The following is a 24,042-nucleotide window of genomic DNA, read 5'->3' on the forward strand; positions in this document are numbered from 1 at the left end:
GCTGGAATTTAAATCCAGTCTCTTTGGATTCAGAGCCTAAGCTCTCACCGCTGTGCCAGAGCCTTCGTATATGTGCCCTCAGCAGTGAGCAGGTCTGTTTGTCATCTCAGTACTGGCCAGGCTGTCAGGGTTACATCCTAGGCTGCCAGACTGTGCGGGAGGGGCCTGAGAGGACGCTTGTCCCCAGAAACACAAAAGTCCCTTTAGATTTGGATTTCTGAGTAACATAAATCAATGACTAAGATTTTAGGATGTATGTAACCTATGTAATATATAAAACAGACATGCAGAGTAAGGATACCAGCTTCTGTGAGTGGAATGCCTATTCTCTACAGAACAGGAAAGGAAAAGGCTGAATTAGGTGAGGTTGCAGTGAAATTCCTTCAATATCAGGTTTAACCCAATATGGACTAGGAAGTCACTGCAGATCTCTCATCAGAGGGATGATGAGGCAAAAGTGGCATATGCTGTCCATCCTTGTATCTCTCCCAGGTCCGCTCCCACAGTCCCCACCTTGTTCTGTGCCTGGGAGGTTGGCCTATGTGGACTTCACCCCCCAAATCCCATGGCAGCACTGGAAGAAGGCAGGGAGGAAAGTGAAATCAGGGTATTTACCCCTCCATCCCCAGCTTCTGTCCTGTTGGCCTCAGTTGTCTATGTCCCTCCACTTAGGGCCACAGCCCCTGTCAGGGGTGGGCTCCACACAGCTCTCTTTGGGGACTACTCACTGCTTCCTTCCCTGGACCTTGCAGGCCTAGGAATAGCAGTGACTCCCAGCTGTTACAGCCCTGAGGCATTGCCCCATTCCCTGCTGCTTTTCCTAAACCCACCTGCACCTCTGTGAATAGCGCTTTTATTATACCCTGCAGTTACCCATCTGGAGGGTGCCATTTCTTTCTTAGTAGAACCCCAGAGCTCTAGGGAGATTAGTCTGATGAGGTGGGAAGGCTGCTGTCTGAGGAAGAGGGCCAGCCAGAAGGAACTTAATGGATATGAGAAGCCAACCAAACAGAGGAGACAAAGACAACCCCAAGACTTATGGCCTGAGGACATCAAGTCTTGGAAAAATAGATCTAATTTTACATGAGTCTCTGTGCGAGCTGGAGAGGAAAGAGGGGTAGCAAAAGAAATGGTTAAGTTGGTTTCGGCCAGGCTGAGAGTGAGAGATGTTGGCATGCTAACAGGAAGTTGAATGAACTTTTTCTGGTGCCTGGAATTTGTACCTGGGGCTCCAAGTTGGAGACAAAGAGGCATTAAATAATCCATATTCTAAAGAGAACATTCACCCATGGAAGGCCAGATTATTTCTGGAGCCTATTAAAAGGCTGCCAAATTGCTGAACATTGCTGAATATTTGTTACTTTTGCAGAAAAAATAAGCAAATAAATGTTATTGTGGTCTTCAACCCAGCCAATACTGTGAAAATAAGCATTATGACGTCAGAAGTACAAGTGCGGTCTTCAGAACCAAACTTTCCGAGCGCAAATCTTGCCACTCCTGCTTACCATCTGTCCACTCTAGGTAAGTTACTCAGTCCCTGTGAGCCTCAGTTGCCTCATCTGTAAAGGGAGATCATAATAGTACTTCCCTCATAAGGTTGAGAGGATTCATGAATAAGTACATGTCAGTCACTTAGAATGACATGCACATGGTAGGAAGTCAATAACTGTGTGCTTTTGTTATGAAGAGCAATTTCTTCTACGACTGATTTCTATAACAAAGAAGTACAAACACTCAAATCTGATGCAAGAGGAACTGTACAGCAGTTGGCCTGTTCTCTTGGGACAGGGTGGAGGAGAGAAACCAATAGAAGCAATTTCATTCTTGCAAGTTGTTAAAGAGCTGAAGGTCCTTGGGGAAGAAGTTAGACCATCTCCATACCCTGTTCATCATGAACTCTGAGAGAAGGGTGGCTACATCCTTCTGCATCTTCACTCAGGTTTGAACCAGGACCAGGGACAGACTAAAACCCTCCAGAAGGGCCAGCTTTTAGAAGACAATGGGGAAGACTGCCTCCTGAGACAGACGGGCTTCTCCAGACAAACTCTAAGAAAAATGCAAAAATGGCTAGGTAGTGAGCTCATTGGCCTTGGAAACTCTCCCCTGAAAAAGCAGAGTGCAAGACAGAACTAGGGCAAGATTCTATGGTAGGTTAGGAAAAGAAATGCAAGTTAGCATGACAGGATCTTCCTGGTTTAAAAAGCCCCAGCTGTTGTTGTGATGAAGGTCATATGATCCATTTCACAAACCACAGGTGCAGCAGAGGGGTCACCTAGCTTATGGTGGAAGTGCCAACTATAAAATAGCATTTCCACAGCCCAAGCTGGTGGCAAGAGATAGCATCCTGCTGAGCTCTGCCATCTGCTCTTTCAGGTCCACCTCCACCTTTTTTCCCCCCTGCAAGCATAAGAATAGACAGATTTCCTGAGAAACAGAGAAAGGGGAAAGAAAACAAAAGCCAGCAGGTTGGCTGATGTGGGCTGAGGAACAAATGGTAGAAGTCAGATTTCTGCTCGGGGTATTGCCAAGGAGAGTTCAAACTTAGTGCGACAGTCTATTTGGTGGGGACTTCGACTTTTTTTATTTTTATTTTTTTTGAGACAGAACCTCACTCTGTCACCAGGTTGGAGTGCGGTGGCACAATCTCGGCTCACTGCAACCTCCACTTCCTGGGTTCAAGCAATTCTTGTGCCTCAGCCTCCCGAGTAGCTGGGATTACAGGCACACACGACCACATCCAGCTAATTTTTTTGTATTTTTAGTAGAGACGGGGTTTCACCATGTTGGCCAGGATGGTCTTGATCTCCTGACCTCAGGTGATCCACCCACCTCGGCCTCCCAAAGTGCTGGGATTACAGCCATGAGCCACTGCGCTCAGCCTTCTACTTTTAAGAAATATCTAGGCTCAGGAAAACAAGACATATTCATTTCTTACTGAACACCAGATATCAGTCTCATTACAAAATGGCAGCATAAGTTGTGCATGGTAGCACATATCTGTACGCTCAGCTACTCAGGAGGCTGAGGCAGGAAGATCACTTGAGCCCAAGAGCTCAGAGCCAGCTTGGGCAACATAGCAAGACCCCAACTCAAAACAAAAAAAAAGAAAAGAAGAGAAATGGCGACATGGCTATTTATGCTAATTCATGGTGGGCTTCACTCTGTGCCAGGCATTATGTCAGAGGCTCCCTGCATTGACTCTTTGTAACAATCCTGTGGGGATAGGTACTGTTATTATCCCCATTACCTCCTAGCCTGAGTTTGGAGAGATTAAGTGGTTTCCTCAAGGTCACAGGACCTTACAGAGCCTGCTCACACCAACATGGCCCAGAAGTTCTGCTTTGGAGGGCTAGTTCCCTCTACTAATGACTGTGTAGAGTTAGGGAGCTCGCAGCTAGTGATGCCAATACCCATTCAGCAGTGTTCTCCTTAGATCTCACGTGCCCCACCTTTCCATTATTGTTCCATTGACATAGCATGACCACGAGCCCATGTAGACCCCATAATTGGAAATCTTGACCCTGTTAGGAGTCAAACTTCTACTCTCTGGAAGCCTCCTGGATATTGACAACACTGAACAAAGATGTAAGGCCCAGTACTCAGTAGAGGCAAAGAGGAGGGGTGTGTAGGGCAGGGGGCTGCCCCTCCATCCAGCCTCTGGTGGAGCTGCAGTGCAGTATTCCTTTCCTCCATCCTCTCCACCTTGTTCCTGCAGGCCCTTCCCCACATGCTGTCTGCTCAGATCCCACCATCACTTCCGTATTGACTCACACATCAGCCACCTACTTCAGTTGCCCTTTTACTCTTGGCTTCTGTATTTTGGCCTTTGTATTACTCAGCTATTGCCAAAATAGCGTTGTATAACAAACTACCTCAAACTCAGTGGCCTACAACAACGAACAGCTATTTTGCTCAGTCACGAGTCTGGAGGTCGGCTAACATCAATCTACTTCAGGCTAGACCTGGTCAACGGAGCCTGGCTTCAGACTGCAGCTCAGATCCAGGTTCGCTCCCTGGGGTTGATCTCATTCCCTAGGGATCAGCAGCAGCTCCCCAAGGCCTGTTCTTCTCATGTCAAATGGCATAGCACACGAGGGGTGAGTGAAAACGCATCACGTCTCTTGAGGCCTGTGTCTGAAATCGTTGCACTGTCACTTTCACTCATATTCTGTTGGCCAAAGCAGGTCACATGGGAAAACCCAAAATCAGTGAGGTGAACACACAGACTCCATCTTCACACGTGGGAGATAATGCAAAGTCACATGGCACAGAGCGTGGCTGTGTCGTCCTAACACAGGGAGACTGTGAGGAGTGGAGAACGATTATTGAGTCCTGTGAATTTCATCCATCCTCAACATCCCTCCAAGACATCCATGAGGTCAGGAGGCCGTTGGTTCTTGTTACTTTGCAAGTGGAGGGAAAGCACCTTCCTCTTCAGTCTTCTGCAACTCGAGAGGAACTTGTGGTCCACGTTCATGACGACTGGACTGCTCGCTGGTTCATTATGGGGCTTTGGAGGGAGACAGGCCCAGCTGCAGGACCGGCCATTTCCTCCAAACCAAATGTTGTCATGATTTTCAGGTTCTGGAGTGAGAAGTGGACATGTTCTCCCACCACACTTCAATCTTGTGAAATTTCCATTCTGCTCTTTCATTTTCCGGAAATACTCTAATACAGATATGCCTTTCTCTCACATGAAAAAGGCCTTTAAAAGCCCCAGATGTTCCTTATTCAGCTAAACAGGATTTAGGAGATCATTCAGCTAAAACAGATTTAGGAGAAGGGGTAATGGCAGGAAAGAAGCAGAACTGCATACTTAACACTTTTTTTTTTTCCCAAACTGACGCTGTTTTGGGTACAAAACCTACCAATTTAGGAAGAAATCTTTCAGAGGAGATGAAGAAGAAAAATTCAGAAATCATCACTGGTAGAAGCAGCATCTTCCAAACATAGCGTCCATTTACTCTGAGAGATCGTGTTCACAGCACCACTGGGCTCTTAACCGAATCCACTTAAGTGGAAGGAATCCACTTATTACTGTGACGGGCAAGAGGAGTTAACTGTGAAGCTGGCAGCTCCTCCTGCTCACACTGGAGACTGCGGTCTGACATGGAAACATTAGCTGCATCACAGTTTCTCACAGTGATGACAGGAAATGAGAGAAAAATGCCTGTGCACAGTCTTCAAGGCACCGTAGCTGGCTGGGGACCATCATCACACGGTTTAACATACACTTATGCCAAATAAAGAGAAACAGGAGGCACATGATGTCAGGTGCTCAGGGTCACAGCCAGTGACTCATGACCACATATAACATATCTGGAATAGTCAGACTGATGGAGGCAGAAAGTAGAATGGTGGGTGCCAGGGGCCATGGGGAGGGGAATGGGGACTTCATGTTTAATAGGTACAGAGCTTCAGTCGAGGTGATGAAAAAGTTCTGGAGATGGATAGCAGTGATGGCTGGCTACACAACAATGTGAGTGTACTCAATGCCACTGAATTGTACACTTAAAATGGTTAAAATGGGGCCAGGCATGGTGGCTCATGCCTGTAATCCCAGCTACTCGGGAGGCTTAGGCAGGGAGAAGTGCTTGAACCCAGGAGGCGGAGGTTGCAGTGAGCCGAGATCGCGCCACTGCACTCCAGCCTGGGTGACAGAGCGAGACTGTCTCAAAAACAAAAACAACAACAACAAAAAATCGTTGAAATGGCAAATACTGTGTTATGTATATTTTACAACTACATGAACAAATAACATTTTTGAAAGTCCATGACCTCCAAAAAATGCATCCAGCAGTTCACTTGTGCACTTTTCTGCACATATGTTATTCTTCAATGACAAGTTTTAATATGATAGAGAAATGAACATAAAAATGAGAGCTAGAAATAAGTGCTATGAGACCAGGCACAGTGGTTCATGCCTGTAATCCCAACACTTTGGGAGGCCAAGGCAGGCGGATCACTTGAGGCCTGGAGTTCAAGACCAGGCTGGACAACATGGCAAAACCCCATCTCTACTAAAAATACAAAAATTAGCCAGGTGTGGTGGTAGGCGCCTGTAATCCCACCTGCTCAGGACGCTGAGGTACAAGAATCGCTTGAACCCAGGAGGCGGAGGCTACAGTGAGCCAAGATCACACCACTGCACTCCAGCCTGGGTGACAGACGAAGAACCTGTCTGAAAAAAAAAAAAGAAAAAGAAAAAGAAAAGGAAGAAGTGCTATGAAGAAAATGAAATAGTGTAAGGGCATGGAGAATAAAGGAAGGAGAGGCAGGACTCAGGGCACAGTGCTCAGAAGGCTGTTATAAATTTAATTCTCTCTTCTAAGAACACCAGGAAGCAATTTTATACTTTTTTTTTTTGTAGGGAGATTAGATTAAAATTCAAGCACTTAGTATAGTGTGTATAGTAGTTACAGCTCAATATATTTGCCTATTATGTCAAAGAGGACAACGGTAACACATTCAGGGTTACATTTATGTTAAATAAGGCCTTCTCGTTTATCATTAAATTTTCATTTCAGCAAAATTCAAGAGCTCTTTCTTTCAGTATTTTATTTGTTCTATTATATTATCTTTTTTCACCTAGTCGCAACATTTTGCATGAAAAGCAAATGTGATAAATACATCTTTGTTGAAAGCCAAGTGAAAAGCATCTGTGTATATGTATATGTGTATACACATATATATTAGTCCATTTTCACACTGCTGATAAAGACATACCTGAAAGCCAGGTGCGGTGGCTCATGCCTATAATCCCAGCACTTTGGGAGGCCGAGGCAGGCAGATCACAAGGTCAGGAGATTGAGGCCATCCTGGCTAACACGGTGAAACTCCGTCTCTATTAAAAATACAAAAAAAAAAAATAGCTGGGCATGGTGGCAGGCACCTATAGTCCCAGCTACTTGGGAGGCTGAGGCTGGAGAATCACTTGAACCTGGGAGGCGGAGGTTGCCGTGAGCCGAGATCATGCCCCTGCCCTCCAGCCTGGGTGACAGAGTGAGACTCCGTCTAAAAAAAATGGACTCACAGTTCCATATGGCTGGGAGACTTCACAATCATGGCAGAAGGCAGAAGGCACATCTTGCATGGTAGCAGAAAAGAGAGAATGAGAGCCAAGCAAAAGCAGTTTCCCCTTATAAAACCATCAGATCTCATGAGACTTATTCACTACCACGAGAACAGTATGGTGGAAACCACCTCCATGATCTCCCACCAGGTCCCTCCCACATGTGGGAATTATGGGAGCTACAGTTCAAGGTGAGATTTGGGTGGGGACACAGCCAAACCATATCACATATATGGGTATATACATAATATACATATGTATGTGTGTATACACACACTCTTTATGTGAAAGAATGCAATTTTCCTTAAAATATAATTTTAGGCAATTTTCCTAAAAGTCCATGACCATATACTGCTGGATTTTGGCTTTGACTTACAGCTGAGTCAGAATAGGCCCAGGTCTTAACTCTGGAGACTAGAGAGGTAAGGAAAAAGTTTGGGGTGAGACCCCAGGAATGCCAGCCTCAAACCACATTTCAGGGAAAGAAAATTCTCATGACTGATCCTACTCTACCTTTATCTTTCCTCGCTTCTCCTCTGCCTTCTACCATCTTCTACCCCAACTACCAGAATCTGGACTCTTTCTGAGTGAATACTCTCTAAGGAAAAGAGAATGTCAGGTATCTTTCAGACATCAATATTTCTGTGAGACTGCTCCAAGGTAATTAATTACTGACTTTATTTCACCGTCTGGCAAGTGCCATCTAATACCTTCGATTGATCATTCCCCACAGTCCCCAGCTTGGGCAAGGGTAACATCATCGTCCTCAGACCTGACAACCAGAGTTAAATAATTTGTCCGTCCTCTATCTGCCTGTCATTGAGGATAAGGGTGAGTGAGTTCCCACTTCTGTGAGTACTGTTTTAACTCCCCGAGGCCCCTGGCTGCTCCTTCAGCTTTTATCGCTGCTTAAAGATGAAGGAAGAGATGCTATCAGCTAAGGACCCTTCCTAATCCTGGGTGATATAGCCTAGGTAATGTCTGCTTACCTACAGTGCAAGACAGCACATTGGCCACCCAAAAGTTCACCAGAACCTGTCCCATGGGTGCAAGGAGCTTGGAACAAAAAGGAAAGGGGGTAACTCAAGATGTTAGTTTCATAGGTCACATTTCTCAAGGAAGAGAGAAGCTTCTGGATCTGGATGGGCTTTTCAATTCCAACTTCCATAAAACACATGTACTCCTTTCTTTAAGGAAAACTCAACTTGTCTTCGGCCTTAGGACTCTGTTTGGCCATCTCTCCAAAGAGCCTTCCCTTATGCCCTAAGCCAGGGCTGGATTCTGTGCTCCACTATCCCTGATCACTGTTGATGTCTGCATGCTCATCTGTTGGTGTTCCCCACACTCCAGTGACTGAGAGCTTCCTGAGGGCAAGGGCTCTATCAGCCTTGGCTAGAGCATAGTAGCCATTCCATAAACATTTGTGGAACTGAATTGAATTCACATGCTCTCTTTATTATATCCAGCAAATAAAGTATACCTCCTTTTATTGTCATCATTAAGGAATTTTCCAGAGATATTTCCAAAGAATTAAAGTTGCCCCTCTTAGGACTCAAAGCTTGTTTGTTATTGAATTTCTAAATGCTTTGAATAATTCCTTGACTTGTTAATATAAAGTAGCCTTTCTTTCATGCCCTGGGATAAATTCATTGGCTTGTGAGTTTGGCTGCTATCATAGAGATTTAAAGCATCTTAAACAGAAGAGTTTATTTCTTTCACATGTAATAATGCAGGAATAGATAGTCCAAGGCATCTGTGGTAACTCCACGGGGTCGAAACCCAAGCTCTTTCCAACCTCTTGCTCTGCCACCCCTGGGTGTTACCTTTCTTAGCACTCTGAACCCTAAGACCAGATTCCAACTTGTAAAAAAGGAGAGGCAAAAGGGCAGAGCTTGTATGGCCTGGCACATCTCACTTCTGCTCCTAGTCCAGGGACCAAAAATGTATCCACATGGCCACATCCAGCAGCAAGACAGACTCAGCATCTGTGGTCTGTGCAAAAGCTGTTGTATATCTAAAAGAGAGAAGGAAACATTGAGCATGGCGGTTAATAGCATGGACTCTGGCCCCAGGCTGCCTGGGTTCAGATTCCTGCTCTACCATTTACTGTCTATATGATGTCCAGCAAGTCACTTCACTTCTCTCACTTTCTTCATCTGTAAAATGGGAATTAGAACTTACTTCATTGGATTGTTGTGAGGATTAAATAAGTTATTACATATAAAGCATGTTACCTGGTACACAGTAAGTACCCAATAAAAGGTAGCTACTATTAATAATATAAAGGAAGTTACTGATTCCAAGGGCCCTGAGTGAGTGTGGGAAAGATCCTCCTTTGAATTGAGCTTCTCAGACTTTATGGCAGCACTTCTTGCTGCTCAGAGGCCTTTTTTGCTCACTCCCATGCTCTGGGCTGTGTCCCAGATGGCTTAAAGCCACTGGAAGCTGGCGGGTCAGAGAAATGGAGTGCCATTGTAAATTGGAATCAACTTGAATTTGATGTTTTATCTCACTCACATCCGGCATGCATTTTTAATAGCATCTCAAAGACAATGGAGTAAATTGATAGCAAATGAAAATTGCATCAATGTTAGGATTCTTAATTCTGTGTTTACATTTCCATTCTCCAGACATCCTTACAAACAGACAGAGGGCCCATTTCAAGAAGGCATAATGGAATTCTCTGTTCTAATTTATTAAATACTTTTTCATGGAAAGGCTTCCTATCACAGGTTTCTAGACCAAAGACAGAACAACTATCTCCTTCCCTAATAGCTCAAATGAAAGATGGAAGTCAGATACTCTGGTAAATGAGCCAATTTGACTCCCAGCAGCCACAGACATCATACAACACCTGACTTTGTAGCATGTCTTCTGAAAGATAACGTTATTCTGCAAACAAAAATCCTGCATTTAGCAAGGGGTCTGTCTAAATATCTTTAATATCTTTATGAAAGAAAAGGATTTGGTGATAAACTTACCTGTAGAATAAACAAGCAAAGTAAAAACTAAGCGAAGAGAAACGAAAACAATATCAAAATAATGTACCTTGACAGCAGAGCCTCATGGACATTTACTGAGATGCGGAGTCCCTGTCTCACGGTGTGGTGCTCGTCTTTGTAACTGAAATTATGTTTAATCAGGGAAAGCCACAGCCTAAAATTTCCCTCTCTTATTTCTTCCGAGGACATGGAGAACATTGTTTCCTGTTATTCTATGTCTCTCTTTTTATATCTTATTTATTTAATTTTGGATGGGAAGTTCATTTATATAGCTTGCAAAACCAAAAACCATACAAAGGCATACAGGGAAAGCCTCTCTGCCGCCCCACACCCCCGGCCAAGCCCCACCTCCACCCCCATCTCAGTTAAAACCACTGTTATTTCTTCTTTTCTTTTCTTTTTTTTTTTTTTTGAGATGGAGTTTCACTCTTGTCACCCAGGCTGGAGGGCAGTGGCATGATCTCGGCTCACGGCAACCTCCGCCTCCCAGGTTCAAGCTAGTCTCCTGCCTCAGTTTCCCGAGTAGCTGGAATTACAGTTACGCACCACCACGCCCAGCTAATTTTTGTATTTTTAGTAGAGACAGGTTTGCCATGCTGGCCAAGCTGGTTTTGAACTCCTGACCTCAGGTGATCCCCCTGCCTCAGCCTCCCAAAGTGCTGGGATTATAGGCGTGAGCCATTGCGCCCGGCAACCACCATTATTTCTTATGTGTCCCTTCCAGAGCTACACAAGCAAATATGAGTACGTGTTTGGTTTTGTTTTTTGTTTTTTGTTTTTTCATTCCTTTATATGCAGTAGTAGCATACAATCACACTATTCTGCATGTTTTTCTTTTCAAGCTTGGAGATCTTTTCATAGCATTACATACAGACCTTCTTTATTCCAGATTTTCTGGAGGAAGGAAAAAACATTACACAAGACCCCTGGCCTTGGTTAATTCTGATGAAAAAATTGATTCTTAATTGTGAGGCCTCCAGGAAAGCTGCCCAGACACTTTGCCACATGAGCTTCATTGGCTAGTCAAACGCACTGCTTAGCTAATAGGGCTGGGATTATAGATGTGTTCTTTGTGCATCTCAACCCCTCTTTCCTTCTTCCTTCCCCTTCATAGTACCAAAGCATCTCAGGTCCATCATTGGAAGGCGGTCTTCTAAACAACACAAACCCAGCATTCACAACTACACTTTAAAAAAAGCTGCTTAGCCAGGCGAGGTGGCTGACACCTATAATCTCAACTCTGTGGAAGGCTGAGGTGGGCAGATCACTTGAGGTTAGGAATTCAAGACCAGCCTGGGCAACATGACAAAACCCGTCTCTACAAAAAATACAAAAATTAGCCGGGCATGGTGGCTTGCACCAGTAGTCCCAGCTACTCAGGGGGCTGAGGCAGGAGGATCGCTTGAGCCCAGGTGGTAGAGGTTGCAGTGAGCCTAGATTGCCCTACTGCTGTCCAGCCTGGGTGATGGGAGTGAAACTCTGTTTCAAAAATAAAATAAAATTAAGGCCGGATGCAGTGACTCACGCCTGTAATCCTAGCACTTTGAGAGGCCCAGGTGGGTGGATCACCTGAGGTCAGGGGTTCGAAACCAGCCTGGCCAACAGGGTGAAACCCCATATCTACTAAAAATACAAAAATTAGCTGGGTATGGTGGCACGTACCTGCAATCCCAGCTATTCAGGAGGCTGAGGCAGGAGAATCGCTGGAACCTGGGAGGCGGAGACTGCAGTGAGCTGAGATCGAGCCACTGCACTCCAGTTTGGACGACAAAGCGAGACTCCATCTCAAAGTAAAACTAAATTAAATTAAATTAAAAATTTAAAAATAGATGTTTACCTGTCCTATAATTTCATAAAAATTGAATCATTAAGTACCTACTCTTGGCCAGACAAGGTGGCTTATGCCTACAGTCCCAGCACTTTGGGAGGTCAAGGAGGCAAGATTGCTTGAGTCCAGGATTTGGAGGCCTGCCTAGGCAACATAGCAAGACTCTGCCTTCACAGAAAATTTAAAAATTAGCCTGGTGTGGTGGTGCTCACCTGTAATCCCAGCTACTCCAGAGGCTGGGGCGGGAGGATTGCTCAAGCCCAGAGTTTGAGTCTGCAGTGAACAACAATAGTGCCACTGCCCTCTCACTTGGGCAACCAAGCGAGAGCCCATCTCTAAAATAATAATAATAATAATAATAAAGATAAAAATTAGATTTTTAAAAATAGATGTTTGGGCCAGGCTCAGTGACTAACGCTTATAATCCCAGCACTTCGAGAGGCCAAGGCGAGTGGATTGCTTTAGCCTAGGAGTTTGAGAACAGCCTGGACAACACAACAAAACCCCATCTCTACAAAAATACAAAAATTAGCCAGGCATTGGTGGTGCACACCTGTAGTCCCAGCTACTTGGGAGACTGAGGTGGGATAATCGTGTGAACCCAGGAGGTGGAAGCTGCAGTGAGCCGAGATCACACCACTGCACTCCAGCCTGGGCAACAGAGAAAGACCGTGTCTCAGAAAAAAAAAAAAAAAAAGATGTCTGCCTGTTCTATAACTTCTACAACTCCATAAAAATGAAATCATTAAGTATGTACTCTTTTGTGTAAGGCTTCTTTCACTGAGCATCTTTTTAGATTCATGTATATTGTGTGTATATCACTGGTTTGTTCTCATATTGCTGAGTTGTAGTTCATTGTATGAATATATCACAATTTGTTTATCCATTCCTCTTTCGATGGACACCTGGACCGTTTCAAGTTCTTGGTTATTACAAATAAAGTTGCTATGAATGTCCACATACAAGTCTTTTTGAAGATAGTTGTTTTCATTTCTTTTGGTGAAATACTTAGAAGAGGAATTGCTAGGTCATGGGTAATATTATTCTTGATATGGTTAGGTTTAGTGCCACCATTTCGCTATTCGTTTTCTGTTTGTTCTACATGTTTTTCATTACTCTGTTCCTCCATTTCTAAGTGTGTGGTTTTTTTTTTTAGTTTACTAAATAATTTTTGTAATTCAGTTTTAACTTATCTATTAATTTTTCTTTTCTTTTTTTTTTTTTTTTTTTTTTTGAGATGGAGTCTCGCTCTGTCACCCAGGCTGGAGTGTGGTGGCACGATCTCAGCCATGGCAACCTCTGCCTCCCGGGTTCAAGCAATTCTCCTGCCTCAGCCTCCCAAGTAGCAGGGATTATGGGCACACACCACCATGCCCAGCTAATTTTTTGTATTTTTAGTAGAAACGGGGTTTCATCATGATGGCCAAGCTGGTTTTGAAATCCTGACCTCAGGTGATCCACCCGCCTCTGTCTCCCAGAGTGCTAGGATTACAGGCTTGAGCCACTGCTCTATTGAGCCACCTTCTCTATTAATTTTTAATGATATTTTGGCCAGGGACAGTGGCTCACACCTGTAATCCGAGCACTTTGGGAAGCTGAGGCGGAGAGATTGCTTGAGCCCAAGGGTTAAAGACCAGCCTAGGCAACATGGTGAAATCCTGTCTTTACCAAGAACGCAAAAATTACCTGGGCGTGATGGCACATACCTGTAGTCCCAGCTACTAGGGAGGCTGAAGTGGGAGGATTGCTTGAGCCTGGGGGGTCAAGGCTACAGTGAGCTGTGAGTGTACCACTGTACTCCAGCATGGGTAACAGAGCAAGACCTTGTCTCAAAAATAAATAAATAAAATTAAAAATTAAATTTGTAATGATATTTTGTTGCACTATTTTTTTAATTGAGGTAAAATTTACATAACACAAAAAAACTCATTTTAAAGTATACAATTCAGAGGCATCTAGTACATTCACAATGTTCTGCAACCACCACCTCTATCTAGAGCTAAAATATTTTCATCATCCCAAAATAAAACTCTGTATCCATGAAGCCACACTTCCCATTCTCCTCTTCCTCAGCACCTGGAAACCACTGATCTGCTGTCTTGGTGAATTTATCTATCCTGGACATTTCATATAAGTGAAATCATACAATATGTGCCCTTTTATGTCTGGCTTCTTTCATTCAGAGTAATGTTTTCAAGGTCCATCCCCATTGTAGCACGTATCAGGATTTCATTTCTTTCTATGATTGACTAGTATTCCATTGTATGCACATACCACTTTTCATCTATCCATTCATCCACTGATGGACATTTGGATTGTTTCCCCAACAATGAATAGTGCTGCTCATTGCATGATTTTTTAGTGGTTGCTGTAAAGCAGAAATTTTCAAATGTTTAGTTTCAGGTTGCACTCCTAAAAGGTATTGAAAACGCCCAAAGAGCTTCTATGTGGGTAATATGTATTAGAAATTAAACAGGGAGGCCGGGCGCAGTGGCTCATGCCTGTAATCCCAGCACTTTGGGAGGCCGAGGCAGGCAGATCACTTGAGGTCAGGAGTTTGAGACCAGCCTAACCAATGGCGAAACCTTGTCTCTACTAAAAACACAAAAATTAGCCAGGCATGGTGGCATGCACCTGTAATCCCAGCTGTTCAGGAGGCTCAGGCATGAGAATCAATTGAACCCGGGAGGCAGAGGTTGCAGTGAGCTGAGAGTGCACCACTGCATTCCAGCCTGGGTGACACAGCGAGACTCTGTCTCAAAAAGAAAAAAAAAAGAAAATTTAAAATTAAACTGGGAATCTTAAAAATATTAATATTTAATTAAAAGAATAAATCCATTATATGTTAACATAAATAACAAGTTTTATTAAAAATAATATACTTTCTCCCCAAAATAGTTAGGAGAGTGACACTGTTTTACATTTTTGTAAATGTCTTCAATTTCTGGCTTCATGAAAGATGAATTCTTTTTTTTTTTTTTTTGAGATGGAGTCTCACTCCCGTGGTGCAGGCTGCAGTGCAGTGGCGCTCTTGGCTCACTGCAACCTCCACCTTCCGGATTCAAGTGATTCTCCTTCCTCAGCCTCCCGAGTAGCTGGGATTACAGGCATGCACTACCACGCCTGGCTAATTTTTGTATTTTTAGTAGAGACGGGGTTTCACCATGTTGGCCACGCTGGTCTCCAACTCCTGACTTCAAATGATCCACCTCAGCCTCCCAAAGTGCTGGGATTACAGGCACGAGCCACCACACCTGGCCATGAAAGATGAATTCTAATATCTGCTTCTTAATCTGTTGTAGATACGTTGTTTTGGTTGACTTATATGAAGAAAATCCAGCCTCACACAGACACATGGCTGAAAATGGGAAGACCTCAAAGAAGTCCTAAATGGGTTTTGGGGACCCCCAAGGTTCTTGTACCACACTCTGAAAACCACCGCTCAAAGGATTACAAAATACATCTTTCACTTTTCAGAGTCTACCTAGAGTTAATATTATACCACTTCATGTAAAATGTAACCACTTGCAACTGTATGGTTCAACTTACCATTCCCATTTTGTATGTTGTAGTCATACTACATGTCCTGAAGGACAGGAGCAATAAACAGAACTAACAATTGCAATTTTTTTGTTGTTTTTTGAGACAGAAGTCTCCCTCTGTTGCCCAGGCTGGAGTGCAGTGATGCGATCTCAGCTCACTGCAGCCTCGACCTCCCAGACACAAGCAATCCTCCCACCTTAGCCTCCCGAGTAGCTGGGGCTACAGGGCACATGCCACCATGCCCGGCTAATTTTTGTGTTTTTTGTAGAGATGGGGTTTTGCCATGTTACCAGCCTGGTCTCAAACTCCTACACTCAGGAGAGCCACCCACCTCAGCTTCCCAAAGTGCTGGGATTACAGGCATGAACAACCACACTCGGCCAAATTATTTTGCTTTAAACAGTTAAATATATTTTTTTAATTGAGGAAAAAATAGCATTTTATATTTATCTACATACAACTTAACATTTCGAGCACTCTTCATTCCTTCCTAAAGGTTCAACCTCCTATCTAGCCATGTTTCCCTTTAGCCTGGAGAATTCTCTTATGGTGCAGTCTGCTGGTGATAAACTCTGAAAATTTAGTTTTTATCTGAAAATTTTATTCTGTCTTCTTTAATGATATTTTTGCTGGATATAGAATTTTGTGTTTACGAGTTTTTTCTTTCAGTGCTTTAAAGAAGCCTTACCACTGTCTTTTGGACTCCTCTTTCTGATGTAAAGTCAGCTTAAAGATAAAATTTTCTCTTGCTAAACTAGTGACTACCTCTTTAACATAATATTTACATGTTACACACTAACAGTCTCTTGTCTCTTTCCTCCATCTTAAAAAAAAAAAAAAAAAACAGCTTCCAAAGGCAGGAGGGAGAAGTCACATATCATATACATCATTATGTTTTTAAATGTGTGTTTTAAGGTTTGAAACAGGATACTAAGGCTATTAGATGAAATGAGCCCCAAGGTGAGTAGTGTTTACAACTCAAATATTGAACAAGTTTCAGAACTTTAACCATTTCCCTGCAAGCACCCGTCTTCATGCCTGCCTGACCCCCATCACTCAGATGGCAGGACCGAAGCCTGATTACGCCTAACTATCTGCCTGCTCTGAACCTGCAAACAGTAGCTGGGCGTGGACGGAGAAAAGCCCACTGTGCTAATCAGTCTCAGTTTAAATCGACGACCTCAAATCTTAAGTGAGCAGCCAACAGTGTCAGTTAATCCCTAGCAAATCACCTTCTCTCTTTCAAGACAGCAGTTTCATCTCTACACTTCACTGCATCTTCACTAAGTAAATAGGTGCATGAGAATGAGTACTCCCTTGCTTGCTCCTCAGCCCTGCAGCCACTGACCTACTAGAATTAGTATCCTCCATCTCCTTCTCTTTTTTTTTTTTTCCCAGATGGAGTCTTGCTCTGTTGCCCATGCTAGAGTGCAATGGTGCGATCTTGGCTCCCTGCAACCTCCACCTGCCGGGTTCAAGCAATTCTCCTGCCTCAGCCTCCCAAGTAGCTAGGATTACAGGCACCCACCACCGCGCCTGGCTAATTTTTGTATTTTTAGTAGAGATGGGGCTTTGCCATATTGGTCAGGCTGGTTTTGAACTCCTGACATCAGGTGATCTGCCAGCCTCGACCTCCCAAAGTGCTGGAATTACATCCTTCTCTTATTATAATGGAACAGCTGTCCCTGCACATGGCAATGGCCTATCCCTCTATTTTGTACTGAATTTTATCTTTTTAAATACTTTAAAACTTTGTTCCTGCAATAATCCTTTCATTTTCTTGCTTTATCAGCTTCTTCTCTGTACCAAATCACTTCTATCTGCATACAAATAAGCCAAATGTTGCTGTTCTTAAAAATAAATAAACAAGTCATGCACAGTGATTCACGCCTATAATCCCAGCACTTTGGGAGGCCAAGGCGGGTGGATCACCTGAGGTCAGGAGTTCAAGACCAGCCTAGCCAACATGGAGAAACTCCATCTCTACTAAAAACACAAAAATTAGCTGGGCGTGATGGTAGGCACCTGTAATCCCAGTTACTTTGGAGGCTGAGGCAGGAGAATAACTTGAACCTGGGAGGCAGAGGTTGCAGTGAGCCAAGATCATGCCACTGCACCCTAGCCTGGACTTTCATATCGAACACTGAATGACCTCTCCATGTAGATGTCTAATTTGAAACTTAACATGACCAAAGTAGACTTACACAAATAAATAAACATACTCCCTAAAGCCCACAGTCCCGTCCAGCCTCTATTGTTTGTGTGTTTTTTTTGTTTTGTTTTGTTTTGTTTTTTTTCCTACTTCTCTTTCCTGAAAAATTCCTCCGGAGTTGCCTATGCTTCCTGTCTCCACCTTCTTGTCTCCCCTCCTCTCCCACTCCAGTTGGGCTTTCCTTCCCATCATCCCACTGAAACTGCTCCCATCTTGCCTGATCCATTGGTTAGGTCTCCGCTCTTTTTCTGCTTAACCCCGCACAGCACCTGGCACACTGGCCACTCCCTTCTTCTTGAATACGGTCATCTGGAGAGCTTGGTGCAACCACACTCTTTCCAGTTTTCCTCCTGACCCTGACTGCCCTCTCAGCCTCTCCTGCAGGCATCTCCTGTTCCAGCTCCCCAGGAAGCACCCAAGATCTCACCTTCCTTTCTTTTTCTCCATCCTGATCTTCCACTAGATGATCTCATCTCATCCAGGACCACCAATGTGCTAGTAACCCCCTAAATCTACAGCTGCAGCTAGATCTTGCCTCTGCACTCCGGACTTTCATATCGAACACTGAATGACCTCTCCGTGTAGATGTCTAATTTCAAGCTTAACATGACCAAAGCAGACTTTTTATTTCCCTTCCACAGACCCGCTCGTTCTCCAGCTTTCCTGTCTCAGTGAATGGCACCACCACCCACCCTGTTATTCGGGTCATAAACTTAGAAATGAATCTTCTCTCCCTTTCTCTGCATCCCATCCATTGGCAAATATAGCCCTACCCTCACATGCAGCCTGAATCTAACCATTTCTCATCTTCACAGCTGCAATCCTGTCCATCACCTCTCTCCTAGACAATGTCAGCAACATCCTTAAAGGCATTGCTGCTTTTGCAATGACCCCCATAGTCAACTCTCCCTCAGTGGAAGGATCTTTCAAAGGCATAAATCAGATCATGTCGCTCCCCTGCTTAAAAACTTCTAATGAACCATTTTATCTGTAAATATGTATTCCTCCTGTCTCTGTCCTCTATAAAAATCTGGAAACAATGACTGACCCAGTAGCAATAAGTATCCCTAGCACCTAGATTGTAGTGTTGAATTACTTTCTCACATTAAAAGTAGCTGGGACTTTTGTAAATGGTTGATTCCAGGTCTGGGGCAAAAAATGGACAAAATAAGCCAGAAACATCTTGCCATAACAGAAAGCAAGGAATCTATCAAAGATTACGAGAGTCATGTCAGAGGGATTCAGAAGCCAAATCAAAAAAGTTCCCACTAACCAAAGATGGGACACTTTTAGCTTTAATGGACACAGCACTGTAATTGAAATGGATTGAAACTGTCAAATAGGCCAAAATCCATGAGTTCACAATGATGCTGAAAGTATAATAATAGCTCACTTTTGGAGAGTGATAGGAACAAATTCATTATCTTGAACACTGATAATCAAAGGGGGAAAAATCAAGCATGTAGCCTTTTCTACATTAACTATACCACTGGTTAACAAACAATTGATTAGGTGAAGCATCTCTTCATGAAAAGACTCCGATTAATAAATGAAAAAGAGATGATAGAATTAACATATCACCATGTTGCACCTTCCAGTGAGTTAACAGATATAGGCATTATGTTATCAGGGCCTGCTAAGATCACAGAAATACAGACAACCAAACATCGATGTACCCTCTGGTGAAGGAACATCTATGGTCTTGCCAAAGGGATTCAAAATTGTGTCTAATCAAATCTCTACATCCAGGTGCTAATTTGCATGAAATAGAGAAGATAGAGGAACATGTTGAATGTGAGTTGAATGTCGAATATGCAGTCAGCAAAAACCTAGACTGTGGGAAACCACAGATCAAATCTCCCTAGCTATGCAATAGATATACTGTAAGGAAAAAGATGGAGATGGAGCCTATCGATAAAAGGATGTAAAATATCAAGTCGATATGCTTTTTTATAACACATGCAAGCCTGTGACGTCTAAGGATGTACATTTGGGTGATAAACTGTAAAGAAATGCAATGCAGGCCGAACTCGGTGGCTCACACCTGTAATCCCAGCACTTTGGGAAGCAGAGGTCAGTGGATCACCTGAGGTCAGGAGTTCGAGACTAGCCTGGCCAACATGGTGAAACCCCGTCTCTACTAAAAATACAAAAATTAGCCAAGCATGGTGGTGGGTGCCAGTAATCTCAGCTACTCGGAGGCTGAGGCAGGAGAATTGCTTGAACCTGGGAGGCGGAGGTTGCAGAGAGCCAAGATCGCACCATTGCACTCCAGCCTGGGCAACAAGAATGAAACTCCATTTCAAAAAAAAAAAAAAAATGCAGTGATTACTATGAAAGTCAGGGTAATAGTCACCTTTGGGAGAAGGAAGATGGTTGGGGGCAGGGCAGAATCCATGGAGGGGCCGCGGGGTGGCTGCAAAGTTCTATTTCAAGACCTGGGTGGTGGATACAAAGATGTCTGCCTTTGAATTAACAACACTGAAACAAGTCAACATTTGTTTTGGTTGATTTTCTGCATCTATGTTTTATGGTGTGATTTTTTAAAAATCTCTGTTGTAGTGTCTGGCAAACTTTTTATAAAAAGGGCCACATATTAAATATTTTAGGCTTTCCAGGCCAAGAGGCAAAATCGAAGTTGTTATGTAGGTATTTCTATAACCATTTAAAACGTTTACCTTGGAGGCCGAGGCGTGAGGAACGCTTGACACCAGGAGTTCAAAACTGGCCTGGGCAACATAGCGAAACCCCATCTCTTTCAAAAATAATAAAAATAAAATAAAATAAAAATAAATAAAATGTAACTACAGTATTTTTTTTAATGCATAAGGATAAACCTCTAGAATTGAGACCCTCAAGGGTCCACCAATACTTGAATTCCTGATTGAGGGGCTCCAACAGCCACTGGTGTGCCCTGATGACTTTGCCAGATTCCCATGGTAACCGCTCCCCTTCCACCCTGGTCCACATTAACCTCCATGTCTCTAAGCCACAGGCGGACGCAGTCACCAACCTCACTTCCCTAAGAAGCTGGGGGAGGGAAGGGGGCGAGCGTTCTTGCGCACAATGAGCTCCCAGCTACACCCACCAACTCTGGGTGAGCACCCCTCCTAGGAGAAAGGGAGAACCTAAGGGCACCTAAGTCTTAGGCCCCAGGACCAGACAAAAGAACGTTTCCTAAAGCCTGTGTCCAGACTCCCCTCACGAGTCCTTGACTACGTCCTTGTCACTCAAGGTGTGGTCTAGTAGACTAGCAACAGCAGCAGCATCACCGGGGAGCCTGCTAGAAATGCAGAATTTCACCCACTCCAGACCTACCGGATCATAGTCTGCACATTTAACAAGCTAGCAGGAGATCCATATGCATATTAATGTTTGACAAGTGTTGGTTGCTTTCACAATCCAGATAAGCCGATGCCATAAATAAACACATCAAACCAGAAACACCTCTCGTAGGTTGACTTTTTAACCTAGACGCTAAAAGACTGCTTTTATGATTTATAAGAGGAAATTCCCAAAGTTGAGTTCCCCATGCTCAGTAAGAATGAAAATTCCCTCCTATCTTCTCTGACCATCAATCCAGCACAGAATGTCTCACTGATCTTGGGGTCTTGCTCTCAAAGCCAATGGGGAAATCAGAAAGGACACTTTCTACTCCTAGAATAAGAGTGTTACATCTTTTAAACAAGTGAAAGGGAGAGCACAAAGAATGGCTGAATGCCTTGAACGTACCAAGATAAGTAGGTCAAATGGCAACATAAGGGAAAATCCCAACTCCAGGGAAGATAAAACACCACTGTCTTAAACAATGAAAGGAGCACCCCAAACGTTGCTCACAAAACCCAGCTGAGTAACTCCCAAAAAGCAGACCCTATTTGCATGTTAAACCTCAAAATGAAATTCCCACAAATACTGAGACAGTGGATCAGTACCCTTCAGAGAAGTTCCCAGGGTTGGTAACTTCCCTGTCTGATGAGTTTTCTCCACCTCCATCTATCTTGGGAAGCTGCAGGCCTTCAGTTTAACTTCCTCATCAGATGACAGTTGCAAACCAGAACAGACACATCCCAATCCTACATGAACCACTTTGCTTCACTGGGAAATATTAAAAAGAACCTAATGATTCACCAAAGAGCACCACATTTAAAGAAAAGAAAATTATCATTTTTAGTGGCAAAGACAAAATAAGATGAGAGAAAAACCTACTTCAAACAGAAAACAACTAAAAACATTTTTCTAAAAATCCAAGGTACATGCTACAACACAGATGAACCTTGAAAACATTATTTTATGTGAAAGAAGCCAGTTACAAAGAACTACATATTATATGATTCCATTTACATGAAATGTCCAGAATATACAAGTCTGTAGAGACAGAAGGTAGATTAGTGGTTGCCAAGGGCTAGGAGGGATGAGACAATTGGGGGTTAATGGCTAAAGGATTTGGGGTTTCATTTGGAAGTAATGAAAATGTTCTAGAAGGGATTGTGGTGATGGTTGGGCAATTCTATGTAAATATACTAAAAGGCATTGAACTGTATACTTTATTTAAATGGGTGAATTGTATAGTATGTAAATTATATTTCAATAAAGCTGTTTTTAAAAATTATATGGCTCCATACTAGATCCAAGTTTGGAGTTTCTACTATAACACAACGACTTTCTGAGCAAAATCTGAAAAAAAAAAAGGTGATGTCAGTACTGAGTAGAGGCCCCACCAGGTTTGCATGGCAAAACACTCCCATCTCAGTTTGGGAAATAATTTCACAGTCTTGTCTAAAGATCATCAATCTCAGCTGGGCGCTGTGGCTCGTGCCTGTATTCCCAGCACTTCGGGAGGCCAAGGCAGGCAGATCGCCTGAGGTCGGGAGTTCAAGACCAGCCTGACCAACATGGAGAAACCCCATCTCTACTAAAAATACAAAATTAGCCAGGCATGGTGGTGCATGCCTGTAATCCCAGCTACTCAGGAGGCTAAGGCAGGAGAATTGCTTGAACCCAGGAGGCGGAGGTTGCTGTGAGCCAAGATTGCGCTATTGTATTCCAGCCTGGGCAACAAGAGCGAAACTCCATCTAAAAAACAAAACAAAACAAAAATCATCAATCTCACAGAAATCCCCAGCTGATTTTAGCTTCCTGTTCCAGAAACACTGGAAAAACCAAAATAGGCCAAACACACTTTCAAAACAATACCTTTAATCTATGTAGGCAAAGGGAGAAAAAGGGGATCATGGAATAGGAGTTATAGGTGCTGTCAGAATACAAAGTTGAGAATTTACTATCACTATAAAAATTCAAGTCCAATGTCGATTCCCCAAAGAAACTATGCATCCAAAGACTCCAAATAACTTAACACACACAGAATGGTGGCTAAAACAGACCACCTGGATGGTTAAGGCCTTCTCCATTATTACACTGACCTCAGCGCTGGAACCTCTATTGAGTTTTAGCTTGGCAGATTCTCTTCTCTCTTCCCAATCTGTTTAATTTTCCAAGCCAAGGGCATCATGAGAAACCCCATGAGCACCCTGATTGCATCCACAAGGACCTGTTGGCTTCAGGGTCACAGCTGCTACTATGGAAAGACAGAAGGGAGAGGTAGGACGGGTATATCTCTTACCTTAAACGAAAACACACAAAACCTCAGTGCATTAGAAGGCTTAGAGAGTGAAATCTCTGCAGCTATCAGCCAACAGCTTCCTCCTGCCTTGACGACCTGGATTCTCTCTGATCCCCAGGCAAATGACAAGACCAAATGTTAGGCAATTAATAATATAGCAGATGCTGTTTGGTTTCTGTGTTCTCCTATAGACTCCTGCTTCAAGGGCAAAATGGCGGTGTCTGATGCCAAGGTCCAAGGGAACTGGCAAATGACTAGAACGTTGCCTAGCACATACTAGGTCTTCAAAAACTATTTGTTGAATATCTCTTGAAGGAATGCTGATACTCCCCTGTCACTCTCTGCCTTCTTCCCTCAGCCTGGAAACACCGACACAAACACACACACACACATACACACACACACGAAGTTGAATCCACACTTGTTTATTGCAACCCCATCTGTAACTTTGCAAAACTAATAAGCACAACAGCAATTACTGCTAGAATACAGATTTCAATGGGCAGGGCATTTTGTTAATTTTGTACCCTAAACGCCCAAAACAATGCCTAGCACATAGTAGGCTCTCAATATGTGTTTAATGCCGAATGAATTAAAAACCTACTATGTGCCAGGCGCTGTGCTAGATCGACTTCTGCCAGCGACCCAATCGATTACTTCCACACCGGCGGCAGAGCCGCCCCCTGAGTCCTCCTACAGCCAGGGGCCGCTGTAGGAAACGCCTGGCTTCCTTGCCTCGTCACTCTTTGACCCCGTAAAGTCACT

The 24,042-nt window shown here is 43.6% G+C and overlaps 1 long non-coding RNA gene across 1 annotated transcript in view; it reads left to right on the plus strand.

Moving 5' to 3' along the window:
- Nucleotides 1-16,783, plus strand: part of LOC123572943 (uncharacterized) — a 45,218-nt gene extending 28,435 nt beyond the window's left edge. Inside the window, exon 3 of the long non-coding RNA XR_006697569.2 lies at nt 15,205-16,783. This is a non-coding gene — a long non-coding RNA (uncharacterized lncRNA). The remainder of the gene's footprint in view (nt 1-15,204) is intronic.
- Nucleotides 16,784-24,042: the final 7,259 nt, after the last annotated feature.

This window comes from Macaca fascicularis, chromosome 4, assembly GCF_037993035.2.
Source record: "Macaca fascicularis isolate 582-1 chromosome 4, T2T-MFA8v1.1".
Taxonomy (NCBI): domain Eukaryota; kingdom Metazoa; phylum Chordata; class Mammalia; order Primates; family Cercopithecidae; genus Macaca; species Macaca fascicularis.